This window comes from Eucalyptus grandis, chromosome 9 (genome assembly GCF_016545825.1).
Source record: "Eucalyptus grandis isolate ANBG69807.140 chromosome 9, ASM1654582v1, whole genome shotgun sequence".
In the NCBI taxonomy this organism is placed as follows: Eukaryota; Viridiplantae; Streptophyta; class Magnoliopsida; order Myrtales; family Myrtaceae; genus Eucalyptus; species Eucalyptus grandis.
In genome coordinates, this window is record NC_052620.1 from 19,732,879 (window position 1) to 19,749,147 (window position 16,269).

The following is a 16,269-nucleotide window of genomic DNA, read 5'->3' on the forward strand; positions in this document are numbered from 1 at the left end:
ATATACGCAAGAAGAAGGAATAGACTATGATGAGACTTACGCTCCAGTAGCAAGGTTAGAAGCAATTAGATTATTACTTGCTTTTACTTATTATAAGAATTTCAAGTTATTCCAAATGGACATCAAAAGCGCATTCCTAAATGGATTTATCCAAGAGGAAGTCTATGTGGAACAACCTCCCAGTTTTGAAGACCCAAGGAAACTAGACTCTGTATTCAGACTAAAAAAAGACACTATATGGTTTAAAGCAAGCACCTCGAGCTTGGTATAACAGGTTAAGTAAGTTTTTAATCCAAAATGGCTTTGTTAAAGGTAAAGTAGACACTACCTTGTTTATCAAAAGAGAAAGTAAAAACTTTTTACTTGTTCAAATCTATGTTGATGATATTATTTTTGGATCACCTAACGAAAATATGTGCAAGAAATTCTCTAAGTCTATGCAGGATGAATTGGAGATAAGCATGATGGGTGAACTATCCTTCTTTCTCGGACTACAAGTACAACAATTGAAGAAAGGAACTTTCATTCACCAAGAAAAATATGCTAAAGAACTTGTTAAAAAGTTCGGTTTGAAGAATTACAAAAAGACTGATATACCAATGTCAAGTTCTTCAAAACTGGACAAAGATGAAGGAGAAAAGAAAGTTGACCAGAAGCTATACATGAGTATTATTAGTTCACTTCTTTATCTTACTGCCTCTAGACCTGACATTTTGTTTAGTGTTTGCATTTGTGCCAGATTTCAATCAGATCCCAAAGAATCTCATCTAAGTGATGCGAAACGCATCATCAAACACGTTGCAACAACCTTTAATTTTAGTCTCTGGTATCCTAAAGAATGAGACTTTACTCTCCTTGGATACTCAGACGCAGACCTAGCAGGATGCAGAGTTGATAGAAAGAGCACCTCCGGCACTTGTCAATTGCTTGGTAATAGGACAGTATCTTGGTTTTCAAGGAAGCAAAGTACTATAGCTCTTTCAACAGCAGAAGCAGAGTATGTGGCTCTTGGAAGTTGTTGTTCTCAAATCTTGTGGATAAAACAACGGCTAAAAGACTTTGGAATCGAAGACTCATGCATTGAAATCAAATGTGACAACACCAGCGATTAATCTCACCAAGAATCCAATTCTTCATTCAAGAGCAAAGCATATAGAGATTCGACATCATTTTATTAGAGACCATGTTTAGAATGGAGAAGTCTTGATTCAATTCATAGACTCAAAGAATCAGTTGACGGATATTTTTACAAAGCCATTGGAGAAAAGTCAATTTGAGTCTATTCGATCCAGACTTAATATCTTAAAGTCTGAAGAAGTTCAAACTCAGGGATAAAAAGTCTAAAGATGCTCAGACTCAGAAGATCAAGAATCACGACTATAAGTTATTTCTGTTTTAGAAATTTATCTTTCGGATAAAAACTCGAAAAGGTACGTTTGTCTATTAATCTGTAATTGATTGATGTTATCTTCCCAAGTTTTCGTAATTATAGCAACCATTCCTTTTCAAAAAAGAAGTTATCTTTTGAAATGACAGTTATTTATTTTCAAAAATGCAGTTATTTTTTAAAAGACATTTTCTATTTTTCCTTTTACGACGATCCGTATTTCTCGTTTCGATTGCCTTATATACTGATCGTCTTCTTCACGAACCCTAGAAGCACAGAACATCACTTTCTTACTTTTACTCTCTAGTTTAATCCTCAAAGTTTTCATCTGTCTCTCGAATTGAGTTTGGAATCTCGTGAGAATGTCCTCCTAAAGAAAGTCTTCAAGAATTACAAACAGGAGACCACAGCATATGCGTGAGGGTCCTATGCATTTTGACCTCACCGAGGAAGAAGAATCTCCAAGACAGCAGCAGAGTCCATAACATTCTCAACCACGTCATACTCCTCGAGCTAGACCACAGGATGTTCAACAACAAGCGGAGGAAGAAATTATTGAGGATGCAGAACCCATAAGAACTCAAAAGCCTACTTTTACCTTCAAACTCTACTCTGCCTTGAAGGTTGGAGGTACTCCCTTGAACTTTATTGATGAATTTTTGAAAGAAAAAGGGTACAGAAATGAAATCCACTTTTTACGAACGATGGAACGTTTGGGAGTTGCTCCTGCGGGCTCGGCAGAAAGAGCTTTTGTGAATATCCCAAGCGATCCACGTGTTTGAGGACTTAGTTAACTTGATGGAAATGATGATGAAAAGATGTTCACTCATTTTAAGCCTAGAATGGGTGTTGCTGCGAATATTGAAGCAAAAGGACAGATCTGTTTCGTTCCCGAGGGAACACAAGCGACTTTACTCTAAGTTACTTGAAGCGGGGTGATGAACCTAAGGAGTGTGGACTTTGATTTTCTCGACTCTACAACGTGAAGTTGCGAGAGAAATTCACTTTACTTCAACTTGAATGATTTTGCTCTGAAATAACAGTGGCTCATCTAGAACTTACTGAGTATTTATATTCCAATCTAAGCTTTTTTTATGCGAATAGATTCTCTTTTTGTGTTAGAGACCAGGACTATGTAGTTGATATGGACACTCTGGCTTATGTGATTAGAGTAGAGAGAGGGGTGTTCCAATCAATTAGTGTGTCTATTGGTCGTGCGACTGTGGAGCTTGTTCGAGATGGAATGGCAGAAGGTCGAATTTCGTACTTGAGGATGAATGCCTCAAATGTCTTGCTTCACAAGATTGTGATCAATTGTCTTAGACCCAAATCGACTTCGAAGATTGATGTCTCCAATTCAGAAGCAAAGCTGATGTATGCTATCAATGCTGGCAAAAAGTTCTCTCTACCACACACTATCATGTTTCACATGTATAGATCGATGGTGAAGGACAAGGGCCAACTTCCTTATTCAGCACTTGTTACTAAGTTATTCAAACATTTTAATATTCAGCCTCCCAAAATTCTGTGTGTTCGAACCTGTGATCAAATGGTGGTGGGACTGAAGATGGTTTCCAAAATGCGTCTGAAGGAGTTGAACAAGGCTTTGGAGCGATTTAAGGAGAAAACCCCTGTCAAGACTCACCAAGTCTCTATGGTTGCAAAACGGAAAGGGAAGGAGCCCATGGCAGCTCCATCCAAGAAAAGAAGAGCACTCATCTTGCAGGATGAAGAAGATGAGGAAGATGTCACCATTTCCGCTCTTGCATTAAGAAACTTACAGCGTTTTGTTCCAGAGACAGAGGAGAGAGAGGATCAAGACAGAGAAGAAACAGAGCAGAGAAGTGAAGAGAGGGAATCAATGAGGAAAGAAGCAAAGGAAGAAAGAACTGTAGAAGAAGAGGAAAGAGGAGAACAAGATCATCATGTCACTGAAGAAGAGATAGAGCATGAAGAGTACTTCTCTCCACCCGAAGGCACTGAAACAAGGGGAGCTGCTGAGAAAAGAGGTACCTCTTCAATTGCTTTTACTAGTGAAGATGTTAGTTGTTCTCTTGCCAATCCAGAAGATGTATATGCCTTTCAATTTCCTGAAGAAGGTCATGAGGTTTCATCTCCAAATCAGGTGCTCATGCTGAAATGCCATCATACGCAATACTTCTCAAACTGATCATGCTGAAGCAAGCACTCAAACTAACAACTCAATAGACTTTCGAAGGTTGGTTGATGTTCTTATGGAGATGCGAGGCCAGATTTATGCCCTGGGATGCGAAATTCAGAATATGCAGAATGCTAGTCAAGCCTCTTCAGTTTCGTTGCGCAATCAAGTTCAGGCCCTTATCCTTCAAGTTCAAGCAACTGCCAAGGCTGAAGAAGTAGCGCAACTGGGAGGATTTGAAAAAGCTGGAGGAGACTATCAAGTCGATGGGAGATTTCCAGCTTGTTCGTGTTCCAAAACAATCTTAATTTTATCCAATTATCTTTTCGTCTCTACCTTTTTAATGCTGACAAAAAAGGGGAGAAGTTGGTGCAGATTTGCAAAGTTGACCTCTTTGTTTGATTTTTGTTTGACTTTTATTGTTGTTTGGTTGTGACTAGTTTGAACTGTGTGTTTTTGGTTTGAATTGTTTGATCGTTTAATGCTAGCAGTATCTTAAGCATTGTTGATGTTCTCATGGTAAAGATAGGGTTTTTACAAAACTAACTTATTTCCTGTGGATGCAGATTTGATACTATCTTTATCCTAATCCATTTATCTTTTATGAGATATCCTTGTTTGCTTGAGTATTGTCTTGCAAGTCAAAAATATCCAAATCTGCAGGAAAGTTTTGTCACCATCAAAAAGGGGGAAATTGTAAGAGAAAACTTCCTTATTTGTTTTGAAGCTAACAAAACGTTTCCATCAGTCTAGTCCGAAGACTTTGAGACTCTTTCGTCAAAGTCCGAAGACCGTCGGGCCGCGGACTTAAGATTTAAAGTCTACCCTCATTGACAGTTTCTAGACCGTCGAAGAAGACTTATCCAAAATCGAGTATTTCTTTAAGGATTTGATTCAAGCGGCTGAAGAAGATCTCACGGCTGAGATAGCATCTCAAGATCTATTATTCATTTCGAATTTAATTCGACTAATTTCAAATCCGTTGATTGGCGAAGTATACTTGGAATGTTCTACTTATGGAAACCTAGATCCTGATTGTATGGGCGAGCGGGATTGGTGGGCTATCATCACATTCCTTAAGTAACTCGAGATCTCCCTAATTGATTCTGTCCAATGGATAAATTGGAAGAACTCCTTTGGAAGGTGCCAATGGTTATGAAGGCATGGAGGAATATATAAGAAAGACGCTCTAGTTATTCGAGAGAGTGCGCGATAGAGAAATTCCAAAGTTTGAAACTCCTTGTTCTTTGCTGATTCAATTGTTGAGCGTAAACTTGTACTCAAAAGAGAGTTTATACAATTGTGAGGCCTTGAGGAAGTGTAGCAGAGTCTATACACTGTGGAATCAAGGACGGGATACTGTAACAACTCTTTTGATTCATAGTGAAATCCAGCCAGTGGGCTATCAGTGCGAGAGAGTGGACGTAGGTTTGGATTAAGTCGAACCACTATAAACCTTGTGTTCTTATTCTCTTCCCTAAACTTATTTACTTTGTTCATAACTCTATTTGATTGTTAGAGTCTAATTTCCTTTTCAAAGTCTACTGTTAAACAAACTCAGGTTAAAAGTAAAGTTTATACTATACTCTACAAAAATTTATTTTTGCACCTATTCACCCTCCTCTAGGTGCTCGTACTAGCATTTACACAATCTACAATGACTTCTACCATGAATGATTTTAAGTTTTCTTTTCAACCTGCTTCAATGGAGAACCAAACACTTCACCATGAAAACCCAAATTTGCTATGTTGATTAACTAAATGGCAAATTATCAATGCTTGGAAGGCAGGACCGAACCATTAAAGCTATTAGTAGACGCCCACTCAAAAGTTCACGACACAACGGCCAGTGATCCTTCCAATGAATCCAAAGTGCAATACTTATCGTTCATACTTCAGAACTGGGAGTTTCATCGAGACAAACATTGATTGCAAGACAAGCATTAACAAGGAAATGGTTTGCAACAGCATGTGGATGAATAAAAATGTTGGCTGACTATTTCAATTCAACTCTCTTGCACAAAACAAAAATCATTTTCAATTCAAGTACAAAAAGAACCAAAGTGAACAGCAGTTTAATAATTTTCACTTCAAATGTGTCAATAAATCAAAAACAATTAGACAGACTCACCTGGAAAATTTGGTCTGGTACAGAAGTTTTTGAGCTTATAAGAAAAAACCAGAGAGAGCAGCTCAAAGGTGCTTGAAACCTACGTAAGCAAATTGAAATCTTAAAGCCTAGCTTGATATCTACACATCAAAGGCTATCATTGAGCTGATCTACATAGACTATTTATAATCCCACTACCTTCCCCAATTAGAATATTTATAATCCCACACTGTATGGCGATATATGTGGTAAATTATTAAAACAGGAATCCATCCAACCAAATTCAACTACGTAACAAACATTAAGATTCCTACTAAAATCAATAATCTTAAAGCAGTCTCGTCTTTCAAGTCAACTCAAAATTTGGAGAGAAATATATAGAATGTTGGGAAACCAAAAACAGTTCATGCTGTCTAGAAGACCAGCTCGTGCAGCTTCATGCCCGCCTTCAAGGAGAACCTGGCAGCTAAGTATGTCTTCAAATAAAGTATGAAGACACAAGAACATAATGCAGACTTCAAAATCTGGGTGGAAATAGAAATGAACCTAGAGCTTTATTTTGTATGAGAAAGGAGAAATTCAGCTTTCTGTCCTTTAGCATCACAGTTGAGGAGCAAAAGGATCAGTACGAACCCAACTTACTTGAGTTCTACGATTTCTTCCCTCTCTCCCCTAACTTGCCCCACCCATTCACAATGAGTTCCCATATGAACAAAAAAATGCAAACTTTACCACCAATCTGACAAGAAATCCAGCTGAGGAAAGCACCCCTAAAGAAAACGAGAAGAACACAGCTTCAATCTGAAAGAAAATTTTAGAAAAACCGAGGAAATTTGCAAGCTTACAGATAAGGAAGCCGGCGATGGATGAAATAGAGCGAGGGGGAGCTGGTGATGGCGCGACGGGGAGCTGAAGATGGCGCAACAAGGAAGCAGATGAACGCAGATAAGGAAGCAGCGCGATGGGGAGCTGGATCTGGTGATGGTGCGATAGGGAGCTGGATCTGACGATGGCAAGACGAAGGAAAACGTTGTGAAGCCTGCGGGTGTGAAAGGTAAAGAAAGAAACATGGCACAAATTAGGGTTTTGGACTTTTGGGTTGGCTTACAAACCGGTTCTCAAACCGATTCTCGAAGCTGGTCCCGTCGATTCGGTTCTTGGGTGGGTAATCCCTTGGAATCGATTCCCACCGGTTCAAACCGATTCTAAATTTTGGGAACCAGTTCCTGGACCAGCTTCAATGGGAACCGGTTCCCGACCATGTTTTCCAGGTGGGCTGGTCCGAGAACCAGGTTTACCCAGTCTGGTTGCACACCCCTAGTACTTTGAGAATCTTCTTCTTCTACTTCTACCCAACCATGTGCGATTCCAACCTCAAAATCCTCCGCGAGTATCAGCTCTGCCTCCTCTACCGCACCCTCCATCCTCCTGCTTCTCCTCCTCCTCAAACTCCATCTTCACCTTCCATTCCAAACCACCGCCTCCACGTCCTCATCCCCGACCTTCTCCTTTCCATTGACGCTAGTGAGTATCACGCAGCTTTCCTAAACTCCAATCCCTTCCGTCTTAGGGTGCATTTGCTTCGGTTTTGAAAATGAGCCTTAAGAAAATGCAAGATTTAAAGCCCATCGAAGAATGCAAATTATGTTTTGTAAAAAATTCTTTAAAAAGCTACTTTGACCTAAATTGTGTTTAGCAAATATTTTTTTGAAAAGGGCTTTTGGGTCTTTTTTTAAAATAAAAAATAAAAACTCTCCAATGAAGGACTGAGGCCATCGACGAGATTTGGCTAGTGCTGACAGTCGTTGCCTCAGTCGCAAGACCTCAGGCCTCATCACGTGGTCACACAGCCTAGGTAACCATCCCACAACTTCGTCAACACCTCTTTAGCCTCTCACCAACCCTTTGCCTGCTCAATCAACCCTCGTCGACCGCCGTCACTAGCTGCCCTTGCTTAAGAAAAGATGAATAGTCAGGAGGGCGAAACTGGAAAATTAAAAAATTGGTGATGGTAATTTTGGCAGAAGAAATGTAATTTCATCATTTGGACTATCGGGGTGGCGTAGGCCTTGTCCTTGTTAACGCTATAACTATAAACCAGAGGGGAGTGAATAAGTGATTGTGCGGAAATGAAAGAATTTAAGCAAACATTGCAACGAGACAACTTTTGATGAAGCAATTAGACCTTATCGGTGTATAATTCTATCATAATAAATAAAAAGAAGTGAATGATAGAGAATTGCACACAAAAGTTTAGAGTGGTTTGGCTTTTACAAGCGTACGTTCATTGTCCTGCGCTACAACCTATTTGATAGAATCCACTAATAAGAACTTATCAAAGGTTACAAGATTTGAGCTTTGAACACGCAAGCTTGTGTGTATAACTCATCACACACTCTCAACCTTTAAATGGTTACACAATGACACTCTCAGAGATGAAAGTATAAGATCACAAAACACTTTTCAGACTTTGGAATTAAAAGCTTCAATTCTCATAAATGCGAATTCTTAAGCCCTTTAGCTTCGAAACCTACTCTTATACTCTTTCTAGTCCAAGCTAATCATTGGACATATCTCTAGGAAGACTTATCCAGCCAATCTACCCGTTAGCTTGAATCTCGATGAGAAGATTTGAAAGGCTTCAGGATCGTCGAGATTGATGCTTCCCATAATTTCTACCGTCCATATAGTTTGGGTTTCCATAAGTAGAGTGCTTCAAGTTGGAAAGTATGTTTTGCCTCAAATAAGTTGTTACAAGAAAGTTAGATTTCTAATAGATATTAAGAAGACTTTCCTTTTGGAACTCTTTATAAATATGGTATGAAATCCAACTATCATCACTAACCATTGCACGAGTATTTGACTCATTCCTAGTCGTTTGTCAGGATATGTAAGGAAGGAAAATAAACTACTAGTCTGATTCTGATTAACATCATATGACTATGTTCCCTTAGACTTTTCATCTGAAAAAGTTTTCATCAGAATCAAAATCCCTAGGTCTTGTCAGTGATCAAAATTAGTTAGGAAATGTTTTCTCAACAATTCTCACCATCCTTGAGATGGTGCAGGATCCAATGGAGATGACCCATTCGGACTCAGGTGGCCTCAGCTCATCTTTGGAGATGTTTTTGCCCCAATTGTTCTTGACCACAATCCGGAGAGCCTCAATTGTTTTTCCCTATAGATTGTGAACTAAGTGGTCCTAAGGTTGGTGGTGGTGGTGGTGGTGATCTATTAATTATGTGGATGCATTGGAGGTTGATTTCTTGGGGAGTCCAAATTCCACAATTTCTTTGAGCTTGAGAGTGATTAAAAACCAACTCGAGAGCTCCTTGTTGCAAACAACAACTATTTTTGGTGAAGAATTTGTCTGTGTTTCTCTACCTTTGCCGTTCTTGCATTTTAATCATTGAATTGCTACTTTATAAGGAAATTGGACAAAAGGAGAGATTTTTCCAACATCTAGGCTCCGTTCATTCTGTGAAAGACGTTTTCCAAATCTTCCGACATTCGTTTCATGGAAAATAAAATAATCAAGGAAAATGTTTTCCATCAACGAAAAAAAAAAAGTCTTTTAAAATAGGGAAAATATTTTTCACTTTTCAAGTAGGGGAAAATATTTTCTCACTCATTTTCTCTTATCTCATACATTAGCTCCCATTTCTTTCTTTTTTTCTTTTTAAAAATTTGAATTTTTTATTCTTTTTCTTTTTCTTTTTTCTTTCTTTTTTTTCTTTTTCTTTTTTCTTTCTTTCTTTTATGATTTTTCCTTCCTTCTCGACCGTCGCTGGTCACAGCAACAGCCGGCAATTGACCACAAGCAAGGCTTGAGTTTGTCGACCTTAGGCAAGCTTGAGCCTTTGGCTCATTGATCTAGTGAAGCTTGAGGCCTTGAGCTTGCCGTTCGCCAAATCCGTGACCTCGGCAAGCTTGAAGAGCACAAGCCTTTGGCTTGTTGATCGACGAAGCGTGAGCCTCTCGCTCGCTAATCTAGCAAGCGATGAGCTCCTACTCTAGCTCATCTTTGGCGGATCGCTATGGCCAGCAACCGACCAAAGAAGAAGAAGGTGGAAAAGAAAAATAGAAAGGAAGATAAAAAAAAATTATTTTAAAAAACAAAAAAAAAGAAAATAAATAATTTATTAAAAGAACTATATGGAGAAAAGTCAAATCGAATTTTTCATACGAACACTAGAAAACAACTTCTAGTTCATTTTCAAGTTTCAACCATATATCGAAAAATATTGTCATTTTCTTAGAATATGGCTTCTAGAAACACCACATTTTTCTATACTCCGAAGGAGCTTCATATGTATCATTTATCTTTATTGATTACTTTTAAACAATATCATCAATTGGACAGAGTAGCCAGTATGAACCACCCCCACGAAATAAAGAATAATCATTTGTGCAGAATCTATTAGGTGTTCTTATTAACTCTTTTTAAAAATAATTCCACCCTTTGTATTCCTTGAATTGCCAATTACTCATCAGTATCAATTGAGATATAAATTGAATATAATAAAATCGACAGTAAGTTCACACGAATGAAGGAACTTAGTTTTATAACTAACCCAATAGTCAATTTCTTAATTATTATTTACAACAAAAGGAGAAAGTTGAGGCCTTTTTTTTTTATAAGAAGGAAAAAGAAAAGAAAAGTTAGGTTTTTTTTTTTTTTTGGTCGAAAGCATAACTTGCATTTAAGATAACGTAAACTTACAACCTGAAAGAGAAGCATCAACGGTTACAAGATCAAGTAAAGCCAACGGGGGAAAAGTAAAGCTTTTGTGGGCCGAAGATAAGTTGTGGGCCTTTGCAGCCCAGTCAGCAGGTAGGTTATCTTCACGGTAGCAATGCTACGGCTTCAGATTTGGGAACTCAGCAAGCAGAACGGCTGCTTCGTTGATCACCGATCGAAGCTCCCACGGCGGCGCTCAATGCCCTTGGACGACTTCAACTAGATTCAAGCAGTTAGTTTCCATTTCTAGAGAAGCTTCATGGAGACGTCGATTGAGCAGATGGTGCAGAGCATACGTCAGAGCCTGAATTTTTGCTTCAAACGCGAAGTGTGCCTAGACTCGATTCGTATACACATCGGTAAGGCGCCCTTGATCGTCTCTGCAAATACAGGCGATTCGACCTTCAGCACTACTCGGCAGATGGCTGGCATCAATATTACATTTTAGGGTGCCTTTTGCAGGTGGACGTCAGAGATGAGCCTGATCGGTGGAAACCAGACGAGATCTTAATCGGGGGGAAGTGGAGTGGAGTTGATACGCATTCAGGTGAGCCATTGTTGTCTGTACAACCATGGAGGGATCCGGAGGCTGATTTCGAAAAATGAAATTGTTCAGCAGCCGCCAGATCTGCCAAAGGATGTTAGCCACGAGAGGAAGAGGAGGTGAATGTTGAAAGGCGGTCGCCCGTGCTGTAAGCTAGGTATCCAAACGATCACTTGTGAGCGTCATTGTGTATAAGTTAATCTGGGGGTCTGTCCAAATAGTATAAGTCCAATTACGTTGGAAGAATATATGCTCTATGGTTTCTGGAACATGCTGCTGACATAGATAGCACCGAGGATCCGTAATTATATGCCTATGAAAGAGGTTTGCTAGAGATGCCAGGGCGTTGTGGCAAGCAGACCATAAGAAAAGTTTAATTTTCGATTCCGTATTCAAAGTCCAGATACTTTTCCATAATACTGAGGGTTGCTGAGTAGAGGTAGAGGGGCTATTGTGTTGTTGAATGATGCATGATTGCCTGATAGAATGGTAGTTGTTGTGCACCGTGTGGTTGCCATCTGCATTGGCCGACCAAATTAGTTTATCTTCTAAAAAAAGAGGTCTTACTGGGATAGTAAGAATCTCTTCAATGGCCTGTTCTTCGAAAAATTGCTGCAGTATAGAAAGATTCCAATTATGGTGGATGGGGTCAATAATCTGCCACCAGAAGAGGTTCTTCCCTAACTGTAGGTCCATGTAGAATGCCCATTGGTAGCCATCTATCAGCTCGAATTCTGATCTTGTTACCATTCCCAACTGACCAGCGAATATGAGGTAGAATAGCTTCTCGTCCCATTAGTATGCTTTGCCAACCCCAAGATGGCCTAGTGCCTTGGTTGGCTGAAAGGAAATCTGTCGAATGGAAATATAAGCCTTTAAAAAGTGTGCTCCATAATGACTGAGGTTGTTGTAGTAATCGCTAAGCCTGTTTGCCAAGCATCGCTTTATTAAAGGCGATTAGGTCTCTGAAGCCCATACCTCCTTGCTGTTTTTTAGCTTTCATAAGGTCCCATTGCAGCCAATGTATACCTACTCTATTTTGATCATTTCTCCACCAAAAGCGAGCAATTCATTGTTCGATAGATTTGCAAATAGAAAGAGGCAATTTAAATATAGACATGGCATAGTGTGGAAGAGCCTGAACAACAGACTTTATAAGAATTTCCTTACCCCCTTTTGATATAAATTTCTCCTTCCAACCCTCCAGTTTGGCATTAACTCTAGCCAATAGCCAAGAAAACATTTCCTTCTTTGATCGGCCCCATTCCGATGGTATACCCATATATTTGCCATAACGTTGCATGATAGGAGTTCTTAGTTCTTGAGACATATTGTCCTGAAGAGTAGTAGGGCAGTGTTTGCTGAAAATCATACCTGATTTGTTGTGATTGACAAGTTGTCCAGTTGCCGAGCAATATAGATTTAAAATGTTGGCCAAGTTTTGACATTCTGAGATAGTACCATTCAAGAAGAAAATCGCATCATCAGCAAACAGGAGATGGGATAGAGTAGGACACCATCTATTTAAACGGATTCCCTTTAGATGTCCAATACTGACAGGTTGTGTAATTAGGGTGAAGAGGACATTAGCCATCAAAATGAAAAGGTATGGTGATAGTGGATCCCCCTAGCGAAGACCACAAGATGGGTGGAAGTAAGGTAATGATTCCCCATTGAACTTCACACTGAAGGCTACTGTAGTAATACATTACATAATCCAGCTCACCTATTTAGAATGGAAGCCTAATTTAAGGAGATAATCCCTGAGAAAATCCCATTCCACTCTGTCATACGCCTTTGTCATGTCTGTTTTCAAAATTGCGTTGAATCTACTTGTCCTCTTTCTTGTTCTGAAGTGATGAAGAACCTCTTGGACAATGAGTATATTGTCCTAGATCTGTCTTCCTTACACAAAAGCTGATTGTTCGTCAGAAATAAGAGTAGGCAAACAAGGTTTGAGACGATTCGCAAGCTCAAGCTTCTCAGGTTGAGGTGTCTTGGGAATCAGCGCTATGATTTAGACCTGGAGGTAATACCCCTGATATCAAGAAATTTTGAACTAGGAGGAACAAATCTTCTTTGACAATGTCCTAGTGCTTTTGATAGAATAATCCATTCAAACCATCAGGGCCAGGGGCTTTATTTGACCCCATTTGAAAGGTAGCTTGCCTCACCTCTTCCATTGTAAGTGATGCAGTTAGCTGATCATTCATTTCTCTAGTGACCACCTGGTTACATTGATCAAGTAAAGGTTCATAGTTCCTATAGCCATCGGATGTATATAGACGTGAAAAGAAATTGGTGGCCATATCTTTAAGAGTAGGGATATCACAAACCCATAGTTGATCCTCGGTTTGCAACATCATAATTCGGTTTCGCTGCCTGCGTTGGATCGTGGTAGCATGGAAGAATCTTCAATTTTTGTCGCCCCATTTTAGCCATTGAATTCTAGAACGTGACACCCAATACTGTTCTTCCTGTGCCCAAGTTCAAGAGATTTCCTCTTTGATTTTAGAAGCCTCTACCCTGTCATAATTGAGATGTGGCTGGTTTGTCAGGTTCTGTAACTGATTTTGAAGGCTAAGTAGCTTGCTGTGTCGATTAGAAAATTTGTTACGACTCCACGCAGTCAAAGCCTTTGTGACCCGGTCCACTTTGATAAGAAAACTGGGATATAACTGACAGTGTGAGTTCCAGGCACGAGAGATAACTTCGTGGCACTCCTCATCCTCAATCCAATAACTCTCAAAAAGAAAGGATTTTTGTATGCGATGATAGCCTGCTGAAGTGTAAATAAGAAAAGTTAGGTTGGTGTTACTATTGTTTCTTTGAATCTCTTAAGACACACCACCTGCTCATCAAGCTCATTTTGAGGGAAAATTATCAGTTGAGGTAATACATTTCATTTTCAAATAAATCCAATTTCACCATTATTGCACTAATGTCGTTAGTTGTTACTTGTTATAAACATTTGGGTCCTTTGCACATGTGATAACTGTTGGTAGTTTGTTTATAAAACAAATGAAGAGGTGCCTTGTCCCACATCGAAAAGATGTGAGTGCGCACGTAGACGAGATTTGGTACTAACCGACGATCATTTATTTTTTTATTGAAAATTCGGATTTATTTCTATGAAATTTAACTATAAAGTCTTGTTAAAACAATGCAACTATTCACGAAAAATGACGGTTATTTTTTATTTATTAATTATTTAATTTCAAATTTTTATGTTTTTTTAATGTAACCTTTGAGACGTACTTGTTCACAAAAGGTTGGCTTTATTCTTTTTGCAACCTTTTGAAGAGTTGCCTCTATTCAAAAAACAAAGATAAGTACATTTGTTTTGAGATCAAACTAACTTCTTCTTCCATTTTTTTGTTTTCTTTTGAAAAAAATTACAGCCATTATTTTCAATTGTATTCCATGAGAGACCCTGGTGAAATACTAGAATTGCTATCTAGTATTCTCATTTGAGACTTTGTTGTATCCTGGAGGAAATTTTCCGGTGACCATTAACAACTTTGTGGGGCAAATAAATCATTAAAGAAAGTGATATCACGCCTCAAAGTCCGACTTGATTACTCTGAAGATCCGACTTCATTGTTCTACCCAATTCGAAGCCATATTTTCCCAACAATTTTAAGGATTTATTTTCTGCAACAATGAAGTTGGAGTTAATCAAAGTCAAGTTTTGTTGGGCACATTCGTCTGCTTTGCCGCCAGTGCAATTTTGCTCGAATCGAGAACCAGGACAGAGGGCTTTGGTGGAACTTCGGAGCGTATTGATGTGGCAGGGACAGTTCAATTATTTCTGGCAAATCTCTTGACAATCACATTGATATATCTTATGCACAGATGATACAGTATCACCAGAGGGGTGAAGAATATTTTGCAAGCGGAGGACAGCATTCAGGATATTATGGATTATAAATCCAAGGCCTCTGAGAACAAGGATGATTGTGTTTTGGAGGAAGCAAAATGAAGGAAATCCTGATGGATATAAGTTGATACAAAAAGATGTGCATACGGAGGGGACTTCAAATTCTTTGGTGACAAGATTCAATTTTCGTGCCCAGGGCTTTCGGTTCTCTTGAAGGAGAGTGGTGGCGACGATTTCTTGACTTCGTCATCAGAGAAATCGTGCGCCTGCAGTGGAAATTTGGCAATGGACTCCACTATTCACCCTTCGAATTCGAGGGTTGTGGATCAAATGCCACCGGGGGTGGACATGGGTTTGATCCGGACAAGTTACTTAATGTGTTGGAAGACTGCAATTCAAGTTGACCGCTTTCCTGACTTCGCCAGAGAAACTAGGGAGTGGAGGCCGCAGTCCGATCTAGAGGGCATCCAAACGACTTTCCTGCTCTTGAATTTTGGATGTCCTACCGTGTATATGAAATAAGTGTTTTTTTTTCCCTTGTCAACAGCAGTGTCCCAGAGTGTTCCAGAGTGTTCCCTGTTTCGGAGATTGATATTTTTGTTAGGGGTTTTCTATACTGGTTGTTCAATTGTTGAGTTCATATAGTATTATTCTATGAAGGTTCGATTTTTTTCAGATGGTCAAAGGGGTAGATGGATCTTCAGCATCTTTTTCTCCGCTGTGGAGAAGAACCACGTAAGGACCTGGAGGCCCATTCGTCAATGGCTCATTTTCAAAGCTTCATCTTCGATCTGAAATGCTGCGGCTGAGAGCATTTCTCCCAAGGGGCAACAAGATGGCGAAGATTCAGTTGTATTCGACACATCCATGGCTCGTCGATGCGGATGCATTGGACTTCGTCTCCGTTTGGAATTGGGGGCATCATCAGGCAAAAGTGAATGGTGTTGATGTGTGGGCATCCTAAAACTTCATGACAACCCCTGGATATGCTATGAACCATGAATAGGTGATGGAAGCGCCATCGGACTATGTTATGGTCATTGGTCTAATAAATTACAATAGATTAAGGCCAAGCATTTCAATGGACAATTATTTGATAGGAAAGTTTTATTCTTGGCCGTGCGCTTTATAGGTTGGATTTTATTGATTTATGTTACAAAATATGGCCATATGAATTTGTAATTAGGTATATACTTAGGTGGAGATTAAATAGAAAAAAAAAATGGAGGAGTGGGCTGATTTTTTTAAAGCCCAAAACTAGCCCACAAAAACCCCCACTGTTCGGCCACTAAGGCCTGGCCCACGAAGCCCAAAGGGGCTGCTGTCGACCGAAGGAAGGAGGAGAGGCCCGGCCCATTGAGCCCATCAACCTGCATGGAAATCTTCAAGTGGCAAGAGGAACTAACCAAATGTCCTTCCCTTAGAGCCAAGTGGCACTCCATGCAATCT